The following is a 13353-nucleotide window of genomic DNA, read 5'->3' as shown; positions in this document are numbered from 1 at the left end:
TTGCACACGTGTCCAACACATGCATTGGCACCACTATTGAAATACACATACCAGCACTGGTAAGCTTCAAACAGATGGGTGGGAGGTGATCGGCCTTGCCCCTGAGTTGTCTCTCCTCCAGCCATCCACTAGTTCCTTTAATCCCTCCTTCCAGGACAAGATTTCAAGACCCCTTCCCCCAAGGCCACTAGATAAAGTAGAACCATCAGGGGGGTTGGTATCATGCAGACCTGGGTTTAAAATCATGTTCTGTCCCATTTCAAGCTATGCAATCTTGGAAAACTCCCATTACCTCTCTGAGCCTCAGTTGCCTCATCTGTAAAATGGAGATAATACTAGTACTATTAGGCTGGTCTGAGGCTCAAATGAAAAGTCCTGGGCTAGGGGCTAGAGATGCAAAGATAAATAGACCTCAGTCCTTGATATCAAGTAGCAGGGGAGGAAGGTCATGCGGCAGGCAGATGTTCTCAAGTGCCATGATGGAATTTTGCCAGGGCTCTAGGGGCCCAGAAGAGGGCCACTTATCTTAGTCTCAGAGGAGGAGGTGGCTTCGCAAGGATGGTAATGCGTGAGCTGGTCTTTGAAGGGGGAATAATAGCTAATAACAGCTAACACTTATGCAGCACTTAGTATGTGCCAGGCACTGTTCTAAGTGCTTTACAAGCATGATCTAATTTACTTCCTTATGAGATGAATACAAGCTTCTGAGCGAAAAACCTTTGTTATCCCCATTTTACAGATAGGGAAACCAAGGCACAGAGAAGGTGTGTGACTTGCCCGCTTAATCACCCCACCAAACTGCCCCTGTGATGAAGTTTGTCACTTGAAGAGGAGGCTGAGAGAAGTGAGCACAACATGAAAGAGCGTGGTACGTGCTGGGCCTCAGAGGTGAGGTGGGTGAGCAGGGCCATATCCCAGAGGGCCTTGTGTGCCAGGCTCAGGAAGTTAAGACTCGACTCTGGAGACAATGGGGGAATCACTGGCAGATTTTAATTGGGGAATTACATGCTCAGATTTGTCTGCAGAGAAGGGCTCTCTGGCTGCAGGGTAGAGGCTGGTCAGAGGAGGACGCACTCTGGTGGCAGAGAAATGATAAAGGCCTGAATTAGGGCAGTGTTTGTAGGGATGGAATGCTTGGGATGGATTCCAGAGCTATTAAGGAGGTAAAATTGGCAGGTCATGGTAATTAATTAGATGTGAGGGGTTAGGGAGAGGGAGGAGAGAAGGTTTCGAGCTTGAGAGCGTGCCTGAGTGTATTGATAAATGAAACTGGCAGAAGTGTGGCCTGGGAGTATGATAAGGTCTATTTGGGGCTAGTGGGTTTGCAGTGTCTTCAGAGATGACCACCGGGTAAATGTTGGTATCGGCTACAGCTCAGAGGAATGGTCCAGGCTGAGGTGACATTTGGAATTCACTGGCCCAGGAGGAGATGGTGGAAGTCACAGGAGGGGCTGAGCACCTGGGGAGCATCTGTGGGGAGGGGAGGCTTGCAAGCAGCACTTTGGGGAACCCAGCATATAAGGGGGGTGCTGAAGGAGAGGGGCCTGTGAAAGGGCCTGAGAAAAAATGGTCAGAGAAGTAGGAGAACCAGGGAAGCCACATCTAAGTAGAGAGGCTCGAATTAGGAAGTAGAGCTTTTCCTGGAGCAGGAGAGGGGGTCACAAATATCAAATGTGGCTGAGAGGTCCCCTGGGAGGGGGTTAAGGATAGAAAAGCATCCAGTGATTTTTTTTTTCTTTTTTGGCTACCACGAGGCATATGGAAATTCCTGGCCAGGAATCAGATCCCACTGTAGCTGTGGCAATGCTGGATCCTTAACTCACTGTGCCGGGCCGGGGATTGAACCTGCGTCACAGAGCTTCCAAGACGCCATAGAGCTTCCAAGATGCCACTGATCCTATTGCATCACAGTGGGAACTCTGAGAAAAGCATCCACTGACTTCTGTCATTAGATCTCTGGGGTTGGGGTGAGAGTTGAAGTAGGGGTGGGAGCCCACCAGCCTGGGTCTGAGATGGCCAGGGCAGGTAGGGAAGTGGGAACAGGAGATCAAGGACCCTGGGAAAAGGAGCTCGAGGGAGATGTAGTGTCAAGGGGGAGTCAAGAGCACATGATGCGAATGTTAGGCCCTACCCTGCCGGATTCTTTGCTCCCTGTCCACCCTCCCCCTCCCCCTGCTGACTTGGGTCTGTGCCCTGGGCGTGCTGGGGTTTGTCAGGGCCTTTCAACGTGCCGGCCCTCCATCTCTCCTCAGGCTCCCTTGAGTCTCGAGTCTCACAGCAGAAACCTCCCTTTGCTTGGCTCTGGAATCAGCCCCTGGGAGAGCAGATGAGACAGCAATTAGACCAGTTGCAACGGCCATCCGCTCACATCTCTGTGCCAGGGCAGGCCTGTTGGCACCCTGCCAAACTCCTCAGGACCAGCTCCACTGCCTGGTCTCCCTCCCATGTGGCTCCCATGGCCACCCTCTACGGAGGAGCCAACCTCTCTGGCCTCTGCCCGAGCTGGGTGTCTGCGCATTCAGGAACCAGGGGCAACCCTACCAGTCCCAGGACTGGGTCAGTGCCCATCAGTTAAAGGGCAGGGAAGGGGGAGTGAGAGGAAGAACGTGGTAGCAGGGCTCTCTTCCATGCTCCTGCCCTTCGCTTCTCCTGTGACTCTAGATGCGCTCCCTTACCAGACTCCTGTGTCTCCCCCGACTCCAGCTACTACAAAAGGACTTGCTTTTGTCTGTGGAGTTGGCCTTTGGGGGCCTGCAACATCTGCCTGCTGTGCTCCATTGCTATGGGGACCTGATTTTTCCGGAGGCGTTTTAGCCTTGATAGGAAGACTTGGGAGGCATCCATTTCCCATCAGTAGCCCCAGCTGTAGCACACTTCTCTCTTCCTAATTCCACTTGCCCTGGATAGCAGCCCCCTGCCTTCGACTTTGCCCTTTCAAAGCTGATGTATTGTGGAACTGTTCCTCGCTCTCAACATTTTGGGGGAGAATGAAGGCTATGAATACCTCAGTCCACTCTGCATTGGAAAGACTCTTCCCCTTTCCCTCCCTCCCTTCCACAAGCATCTCAGTGTCTGGCTCTGTGTTGGGTCATGGAGAAAGAGAAATGCTCCAGAGATCACCTCTCCCCTATGGAGCTCACCATCTGGTGGGAGACACACACATGTCCCTTGATCATCCAATGTCTTATTTCGATGTCATGCTGGTAGTCCAGGGAGGGAGAGCAAGGGAGGCAGTGATGGAGATCTAACTCAGTGCATGGGAGACTTGCAAGGTCGGTAGGTATGTGGGAGGCAGACAAGGAGGCAGAGGAAGCAGTGTGGGAAGAGACCTGGACACACACAATGGCCTGGTGGTTCTGGGGGCTGTGGCTTGGTTTCTAAGCACCTCTCATGGTCCTGATGAGACACTGAGCAATAGAAAGGATGTCCTTGCTCAAGGGTTGTCCCTTGTGAGGTGGTAGGCAAGAAGTAGGGAAAAGCTGCATGAGGCACAGCTTAAGGACTGCAGACACCATGTTGGTAGTGGGTGCCAAGGGCCGCTGGGCCTGGCAGAGACAGAATGTGTGTGGTTGGCTGGGGCCAGGCCATGGCTGTTGAGTCAACGGGTACAAGAAGCTTGAAATCCTCAATCTTCTCATCTCTAAAATGGGGATAATAGCACATACTTCATAGGCTTGATGTGTGGGAGAAATGACATAATGCCTACAAAAGGGCATTGGAAATATGAAGCTCTGTGTCCATGGGAAAGATCATTACTATTGGAGCCCCTCTTTCTAGCCCCCAGGCTCAAAGCTCCCACCTTCAGGAAACCTTCTCTGGTCCTTGCTAGCTGGGAGTCATAGCGCCTCTTCTGACCAGTCCTGGCATAGAATATGGGAGTGCCCAAAGGCAGGGCTATTCTGATTTCTCTCTGCCCGTGCAGGGTTTAGCCTTGGGTGGGATCCCCACAGATCAAGACCCACGTGCACACATGTTCTGCCAGGTACACACTTGGCTAAACCTACGAGTGCGTGCCAGAGTCCAGGGGCCCACACTTGGAGATGCCCTTAGGGTGCAGGTGTTCTCAGGTACACCCCATGAATGTCCATGCCTACCTCTGCACCTCTTCTGCACGCGGCTGCCGCTATACGCACGTGTACCCCCCCTTCCACTCTCCCCTCATTAGTCTGCTGGACTCAGTACCACTCACTGCAGTTTATAGATGAAGAAAGCAAGGCTCAGGGAGGTGTCCTGCAGCCAGAAAACCTCACACGGAAGCTCTGGCAGGCACATGATTTCCCAGGCCATGTCCTCCGCCCTGTTTGTGCACATGTCCTCCTGCATGTGTCCCCCTACCTCAGGCTGACCATATTTCTGCTCCACATTGGACGCTAGGGCCCATCGGCTTAACCTTGGGAAGGGCTCACAGAACTGGTCACTTGCTGGGAGGGCAGTGCTGTTAGTGGGAGTGGGGAATGTGGGGGTGGGGTGCATGTGGAGAGGGTGTTGGGGGGTGTTGGAGTTGAGGAAGGAGGGGAAAACCTGATCAAAACCATGTCACAATGGAGGGGGGGGAGAGAGAGTGAGAGAGAGAGAGAGAGAGAGAGAGAGAGAGAGAGGTTTTCATTCACAAAGAAATCATTATGGTTAATTTAATTCATTGTAGCGTTTAATACAGAAAAGCTTTTCTACAGAGACTGGGCATCAGGCCAACATTTATATATAAATGGGTTTTATTTTAAAAGCGAATGCAGTGAGGGGATAGACTGGGGTTAGCCCTCTCACTCCCTCTCTGCTTCCTCCCCTCTTTCTTTAGCTACCTTTCTGAGCCTGTGTAGATGAGAAATCGGTCTCCCACAAAGCAGGAAGGCCCTGCTCCTCGCTCCAGTGGCTCGGAATCTCTCTTACTTTTCTTCCCCAAGGCTCTGCTTCCTTCACTTTTTCAGGACTGTAGGGAGACCCTAGGGTGGGCCCAGCTCAGAGCTGTGTTGAGAAATTCAAATCCTTGCATGCTCTCCTTCAGACAGTACTTAGCGATCATTCCACCTACCTTGGCTCTACCTAGATGAGGACTTGACACTTGGAAAGGGGGCGTGACCCGACTTAGGTCACACAACTTGGTCAGTGGCAAGGGCAAAACTTGAACCCTGGTCTCCTGTTTCCCAATTCAGTGCCCCAGGAGATGCAGTCTCCCTTCCCTGTCAGCCCTCCCATCTGTAGCCAGAATCATCTTGTGGGCCTTGTGCTGCTTTCCCCTGTACCTGAGTCAGGCCGAGATTTATCATTCCAGGCAGTTCTACAAGCCTCTGAACTGATCTCCCCAACCCCCCCTCCCCATCTGTCCTAGTCCTTCAGCCAGCTAATCAACTAATTCACACTGTGGTGTCAATGGCAAATAATAACTTACTGTAAAGTGCTCATGGTGCAATTTCAGGCTCTCCGGGCTTGTTGGAGGCTGGAAAAGAGCTTCGGGGCTAGGGAGAGCTTTTAAGAGCCCATCACATTATATTACAAACCATTTATCCAGCACTCTGTGTTGCCACATATTCACTGAGTCTGGGATCAAAGCATACTGATGAACACACTGCCACGGCTTGAGTGGCAGTAGCTCTTAAAGGAACACGTCCGAAGAGGCTCCAAGATTTGCCTGTGCTCATTTTCTTCCCAGCCCCCTGGCTCCAGTGGCAGGGTCCCAGGCACCATTTCCTCTTGCTTAGCACAGTCTGGCCCTGAGGGCAGAGGAGGCGAGTGAGAACAAGGGGCCATGGCACCCACTTGAGCTCTCTAAGGAGTTATCCTCCTTTCCCTTTGTGCCCCCAGGCGCCAGGTTCAGCTTTTAGGGCCAAGGTCCATGTTTCCTTGCATGGTAGAATTACTCACACAGACTCCCATATTATAGATAGTGTAACTGAAGCCTGGAAAAGTGATGTGATGCACCCAAAACCATGACACTAGGACAGGGTGGAGCCGGAGTTGGCACTCAGATATTGTAATCCCCAAACCTCACTGCTGGCCAAAGTCCTCACCACCACCAACAAAGAGGACCATCTCAAGGTGGCTGCTCAGCCTGCCAGTATCAGAGGATGGGGCTTCTGATTGGAACAGGAGCACAGGGCCTTGCGGATGGCCTTCTTTAGCTACCCACTGGGCTCTCCCACTTCCATGGCGAGGGAGCTAGTTTGCCCAGCAGGCTGAGCATCAGGATGAAGCACAGAATCAAAAGAGGGAGCAGAGGCCTGGGTCCAGGCTCCGGGCCCAGCCCCCAGGCCCCTAGAGAACTACTAGAGGTGCTTGAGGCTGAGTTCCTGGCCCTCCTGAAGGCTCAGCAGCCTTCCTGTGAGTCCCCAGGTCTCCCAGTACCCCCGCTGGTATTTGGGGTTCAAACCCAATGCAGTCGAACATCTGGATCCCATTAGCTTGCTGCGTTCCTTCTTGGCTGGGAAGAATGCCTGCGATGCCCGAGAAGCTGCCGGACTGTGGACTTGCCGCTCATACTGGGCTATCAAAGTGGAGCGGTGGGGAGCCGGCCCCCGGGGAGGGGCTTCCAGGGCCCTCCATCAGCACCCCGCCGCCGCCGCAGCCACTGCCAGTAGCTCCGGGTGGAGCAGTGCCCTTTCAGCAGGCGCTCGCTGCTGAGGCGTGAGCCAAGGATTGGGGCTGCCCAGGCAGGCCCACTGCTTCTGATTAGCAGCTCACCCGCTGCTCCGGCCCCACCACCCTTTTCCCAGACGGGAGCCGCCCAGGTGCTCCCCCAAATCCAAGGCTGAGGCCAGGAAGGGGCCCTCTGACCCTGGTCAGTGCTGGTGGAACCTACCTCTGCAGCCCTCCCCTCGCTTTGAAAAAGCAGGCATGTGGTTTCTCCTTTCCAAATATTCCCTTGTGTCCCCTCTTTGAAGAACTCCAGCCACAACCGAACCCGAGTTAGAGGCAGCTACCAAAAATAATACCACAGAGTTCCCTTGTGGCTCAGTGAGTTAAGGATCCAGGGCTGTCACTGCAGCGGCCTTGGTCGCTGCTGTGGCTCAGGTTCGATCCCTGACTCGGGAACTTGCACATTGCTGTGGGAGCTGCCAGAAGCAAAATAAAATAAAAATAAACATAATACTATAGTATTATAGTATATAGCACAGTGGTTTACAGTGAAGGTTCTGGAACCAGGCTGCCTGATTTAACTCTTGTCTCTGCTCCATCTTAGCCCTGTGATTTGGGGCAAGTTACTTAGCCTCTCTGTGCCTTATGTCTCCCTCAAACCCTCTGTAAAGTTGTGAGAACAATAGTTCCCCAGGTCGTAGTGTTGCTGTGCAGCTTCAGTGAATTAATGCTCGTAAAGGGCTTAGAATGGTGCCTGGCACATAGTGAGCACCCAGTAAATTACTATTGTTACACAGTTTATTTGCATCCATTCACTCATTGGAGCCTCTATCAACCCTGTGACCTGGGGGTTGCAATGGAAAGCTAGGGAGGGGAGGGCCTTACCCCAAGTCACAGCCAGTAGTGGCAGGGTTGGGACTCAAGTCTCTTCTATTCCTGGCCACCTGCCAGGCCACCAGGTACCTCCCTGCATTGCCCATTGCAGCTCAGTTATGCAACAGTGGAAAGGAAGTTTAATCCAGTTTGAAATTCTCACGTTTGCCACATGATTTGATGGGCCAACAGAAACAGGTCAAGAATTTCTAAGCCTTGAGTCTAGAGAATGGCTAATTCCTCAGGCCATGGCCTCAGAGAGATAGTGTAGGTCTCAAAGCCAATGGCCTAGACCTGTCTGGGGCCCTCAAAAGGGCCACTCAGTGTCCCCCAAGACTTATCTCCCTAAGGGGGCAATTCAGGTAGCAAGAGTGAGAAGCCAAGTCTGTGATGAAGCCAAGTACTGGGAAAGGACTTGTGTCCTGATGGCTGTGGCCTGGCAGTCAGGGGCGGGGGGACACGGGGGAGATAGGCATGCCACTTTGGATAATCTGCTCAGAGGAGGGGGAGGGTAACAAGAGAACCTAGGAGCCCACATTCTAGCCAAAAGGATACCCGCCCTGGCCTTGTGTCTTGAGCAGGCTGGGGTGGCGTCTGCAGCCATATTCCATTCCCCTTGCTTTCTAGGCAGCCCATGACCTGCCTCAGTGCTGCCTGTTGGAGTAGGATGTCAGGGTAGAGGAGTCCTTGGCTTTCTCCCTTCCCCACAGTACCGGGCTGAGGCTACTTCCTAGGCCTACCCATAGCCAAGGGATCCTGGCCAGCCCTGCAGGGAGCTGGCAGGATAGCCTCCAGGGAATGTGACCACAGTTCACCCTGCCTCTGCCCACAAGGCCGGCTGGCACCAAAGGCCTTCAGCACCCTTTCTAAATTGAGCTCAGAGATTTGCTGAGGATTGAGTTCTGGAGGCAGGAGAGGGAAAGGAGGGAGAGGGGAGCACCAGAGGATGCTGCTGATGCAGAGCTCTCAAGGCAGATCTCTAGGGGCTGCTCAAACAGCTGATGCTGCTCCCCCTCCCCCAACCAGGGGGTGGGAAGGGATGAAAGCAGAGCCTGAATCCTCGGTTCAAGTCCACATGCAGCCAGTTGGTGAATGATGCCACTGGTTGAGTCACTTCCTGCCTCTGAGCCTGCAGGTCGTCGTCGTCGTCTGTATACAGAAGTGATACTGTCTCTGTCTCAGGGCTGCAGTGAGCATGGAACAGATGACATGTGGAAAGAGAGGTGCTCCAAATGGACTCCCCACATTACCCATGCCCTCAACACACACAGCTTTGTTCTGTGTCCTGGCTTCCTTGTCATGGTTATTTGTCATTTGAGGCTCCCCCCACCCCACCTAATGGCATCCTGATTTTGAGAAACTCCTTCTCTCCATTTTCTGTGGTCACAGTGGGGGGTGGGGTGGAACTGAAAGCAACTGCTTCAACTCTGGAGGTCAAAGGGGCTGGTGCGTGACTGGGGCTCCCTCTTGGAGCAGGTGCCACAGCATGGGGGTGGGGGGGGTATATCGGCCATGTTGGCTGCGTGGTGGCAAAGGTATCCTAGCCAAGCTCTGCCACACTGTGTTCCTTGTTCTTTCTCAGGTCTGCTTCTGAGCTCCTATGAGTTCTGAGTGTGCCCCTCCAGGAATCTTGGCACAAATTTCCTTTCCACTCAAGGTGACCCATTTTGGTGTCTCTGTGCCCTCTGAACCCTCCCTCCTTCACCCTCCACCAGACTGTGGGGGCCAACAACCTGCCTCTGGCCCCCCAGGTCCCTTCTCAGGGCCTGACACACACCCCCTTGCAGACTCCTCACCCCTGACTGGGGAAGGAAGCTGTGCTTTGTTGGAGGCTGGGTAGATGCTATATGCTCCGCGGAGATCCTGCTTGACAGGTGCCAGAGGAAGCCATCTGTGGTGGAGGCAGGGGTTGGGATGGATAACTTGCAGAGGTGCTGAGCAGCCTCTGCTTGGGAGACCTTAGCCACACGCGTTTGGTCCTAGTCAAGGGCTGGCCCAGAGCAGGTGCGAACTTTCTTCTTGTTCTTGCCTTGTAGTTCCGCTACTGTTGGACTAAGAAGACAAAGGTCAGTGAAGAAGCATCAGGCCTCCACCTGCAGGCCAGGCCTAGTGGAGCAGTGCCGGGGTCCGGTCGGCATAAGGGTGGTGGGGAGAAGCCAACCCTTTATTTTGGGCCATCTGCACATGGACATAAGTATACACTGAAGCATAGAACTGGTTTCATTTTTCACAAAGGGGGTCTTACTCTCCATGCATGCATGTTTTACAACTTACTTTTTAACCTTAACAGTAGGTGTGGGGCATCTTTCCATTCTGAGTGTGTTGATCTATCTTATTTTGAACAGCCGCAGCAGATCCCATAGTATGGAATCTTTTCTTAAACCAGCCCCCTAATGATGGCCATCTAGGTTGTGTACAATTTGCCCCTCTTAATATGCATTACAATTTTGTGGCTATCATTGTGCCTATGTGAGGACTTCTACAGGAAAATAACCTCAAAGAATAAGAGTTGGCTTAAATAGTTATATTTTTATCTTCTTACAACTCTGTCCCCGCAACTAGACTGGAAGCTCCTGGTGGACAGGCTCAGGGTCCTGGAGCATTGGAAGAGAGAGAAGGAGATGAGGAAGCGATCAAGGAGGTGATGATGGAAACCTTCTGAGGTAAGAGGATGTCTATCTTCTATCTGGTTCTTCTGGTGAAAAACATCTCCAACACCAGTTCTGGCCCTTTGAGGACACAGGACATGGAATCAAGAGCCATCTTTCTGGACCTTTGGATCCAGCCCACATATAGGCACACTGAAGAGGCATCCTGGCTTGGGTGAGGCGAGGCAGGAGCCAGCAGCCTCCCTCCCCACATCGAGCTCACAGACAGGATGTTTGGGTAGTGCTTCCATCCTCCCCTCCGTGTAGCCCCTGGGACCTGCACTGTCTCCAGCCTGGGGTCCCTCCTCTCCCTCCCCTATTTGCCCACCAGAGACAAAGGTCTCCCCCTTCCTCTGCCAGGGCTACACACCTCCAGAGAGCACATCCAGGCATGGTAGGGCAAAGAGACCAGAGAGCTTACAAAGTGCAGAGCCCACTGGTAGCACCTGGAAGAGTGTGGGTGGAGTGCAGGCCAGAAGCTGGGGATTTTTCCTTAATAACAACCTGGCACCCCAATTCATTAGCAGCTCTGCCTGCCTTGAAGCTTGCTTTACACTCTGTTGCCCCCACCCCCATTTCAGAGGAGCCTTCATCTTCAAAGCTTTGAGGGAAACAGTTAATTAACCCTTATAGCCCTCCTGCCTGCCCCAAAAGCTGCTGATTCCCTCATCTCCATGGGGCGGGGAAAGGGGAGGCCAGTGAAACTGAAGCCTAGAGAATGGGTGTGGAGCTGGGACCCAAGCGATCCCAGCATTCCAGACAAGGAAGCTGCCTTCCCTTCCAATCCTCCCTGGGTACACCCTTCAAATGGCTGGTGGGAGCTTCAGAGGCCAAGCCATACAGCCAAGGGGCTAAAGGTTGAAGAGGTTATCATACAACACAGTTTATTTTAGCTCAGTCCTGTCATCTCCCTGTGCCTCAGTTTCCTCATCTTTAAAACAAGAGGGATTAGGAGTTCCTGTTGTGGAGCCGCGGAAATGAATCCGACTAGTAACCATGAGGTTGCCGGTTCGATCCCTGGCCTCACTCAGTGGGTTAAGGATCTGATGTTGCCGTGAGCTGTGGTGCAGGTTGTAGACGCGGCTCGGATCCTGAGTTGCTGTGGCTGTAGTATAGGCTGGCAGCTGTAGCTCTGATTTGACCCCTAGCCTGGGAACCTCTATATGCCGCAGGTGTGGTCCTAAAATAGCAAAAACAAAAACACAAGAGGCATTAACAGCACCTAGTTGTCAGGACCATGGGGATGATCTAATGGGACATGGCAAGAATGAATGCTCTGGGAACTGTGTCCAAATAAAGATCGGAAGAAATCAGGAGTAGCCGGAAGCTGCCTCATGGTTGGAAAGGGCTGGCTGAGTGGAAGAGGGGCCCTTAAGGGGGAATGGGTGAGGAGGTGGGCCTCTTGTGCTCTGTGAGCAGGAGCTGTAGCCCGGCACTGGGCAGAGGGAGAAAGTTGCTGGCAGGGAGGAGGAGGCAGGAGACTTGTTCCCTAGCATCTTCCTCTTTCCTTATCCTCACTCTTGTTTTTTTAAGTTTTATTGAAGTATAGTTAATTTACAAGGCTGTGATAATTTCTACTTTACGACAAAATGACCCAGTCATACATATACACATATCCATTAATTCTGATTCTTTTCCCACATAGATGATCACAGAATACTGGGTAGAGTTCTCTGTGCTGTACAGCAGGTCCCCATTGCCCAGTCATTCCGCATCCTTTGTCTACACATGACAATCCCAAACCCTCAGTTCACCCCTCACACCCCGACTTATCCCCTTTGGTAACCACGTTTTTCACAGTCTGTGAGTCTATTTCTATTTTGCCAATAAGTTCATTTGTATTCTTTTTTCTAAGATTCCACATATAGGTCATATTATATGATGTTTGTCTTTCTAACTTACTTTACTTAGTATGAGAAGCTCTAGTTACATCCATTATTGCAATGGCAAGATTGCATTAATCTTTTTTATGGCTGAGTAATATTCCATTGTATATATGTACCACATCATCTTTATCCACTCCTCTGTTGATAAACATTTAGGTTGCTTCCATGTCTTGGCTATTGTAAATAGTGCTGCAGTGAACATTGGAGTGCATATGTCTTTTTGAATTATGGTTTTCTCTGGATAGATGCCCAGGAGTGGGATTGCTGGATTGCATGGTAGTTCTATTTTTACTTTTTTTCCTCCTTCAAGTTTTACACACACACACACACACACACCCACACACACCCACACACACACACTCATCTCTGCATTCATATGCATATGTGTACATAAACACACACACCAAGGTACTCACATGAGAAGAAGAATCTGGGGGACATCTTGTACCCTTCTATATGGTTATGCATGCAGCATCCAGCCACACAGAGATGCCCCCTGCCCCTGGCACGTGGGGGAATTAGCGTGTGTGTCTCCCTGGTGCCACTGGGGGGAGGAGTTTAATCTCCACACACAAGTGTGAGGTCAGCCTCACATTTTACACATAACGATACTGAGGCTTCGAGTGGGGAAGCGACTTGCTCAAGGTCATGCAGCAGAGCCAAGATGAAGAGGTAAGACTCTAACTAAAGCCAGTGTCCCTTATCCTCCTCTTACAGCATGCCACCTTTTCTCTAGGAACTTCCAGAGGGCTCCCTGTGTAGTGTGTACAAGCTGAGTGGGACCAGCACTTCTTTGGGGGAGGTTTAAGAGAAGCTGGCAGCAGCCTGACTTGAAGACTGGCTTGGCTCTCAGATACCTGCACCCTTGTGCCCCTTCCATTCGAGGAGCTGAGAGGCAGTGGCTGCTTGTCCTACATATCAGGAGAGATAGAGGGTGGCTGGGGAGGAGGAGGCCTGGAGAGGGAAAGTTCTGGCCTTTGGGAGCAGAGCCCAGGATAAGACCAGAACTGAGCCAAGCCCTGTGGGGGTGTATTGGGGGAGGCTAAGTTAGGGCCTGCTGCTGTTCTTGCCTCCTCTTCAGGTGAGGGTGTTAGGGTCAGGAAGGAGCACTTGGAGCGCCATTGAGAAACTGAGTACCCACTGAAGCCAAGCCAGGGACTGGGCCACTGTGGTGAGGCTCTTTGGGCTGAGGAGGGGGCAGCCTGGCGCCTGGTAGGAGGGGTGGCCAGGTGAGCCGCCCTCACCCCGGAGGAGGAGGGGACTGGAAGTCCAGAGCAGGAGGCTTGTTCCTCTGGAAGGGAAACCTTCAAACGCTAATTGTTAGTTGCAAGTAATTAAAGTAATTTACTCAGATTATAAAGAAATTTCTTAAGAGT

General features: G+C 52.1%; 1 long non-coding RNA gene across 1 annotated transcript in view; it reads left to right on the top strand.

Annotated features, from left to right (window-relative positions):
* LOC106506983 overlaps positions 694-13353 on the top strand; it is a 42353-nt gene continuing 29693 nt past the window's right edge. Inside the window, exons 1-3 of the long non-coding RNA XR_002340616.1 lie at positions 694-868; positions 9480-9509; positions 10006-10106. This is a non-coding gene — a long non-coding RNA (uncharacterized LOC106506983). The remainder of the gene's footprint in view (positions 869-9479; positions 9510-10005; positions 10107-13353) is intronic.

This window comes from Sus scrofa, chromosome X (assembly GCF_000003025.6).
Source record: "Sus scrofa isolate TJ Tabasco breed Duroc chromosome X, Sscrofa11.1, whole genome shotgun sequence".
NCBI classification, from domain to species: Eukaryota; Metazoa; Chordata; class Mammalia; order Artiodactyla; family Suidae; genus Sus; species Sus scrofa.
This window is presented reverse-complemented; position numbering and strand designations above follow the sequence as displayed.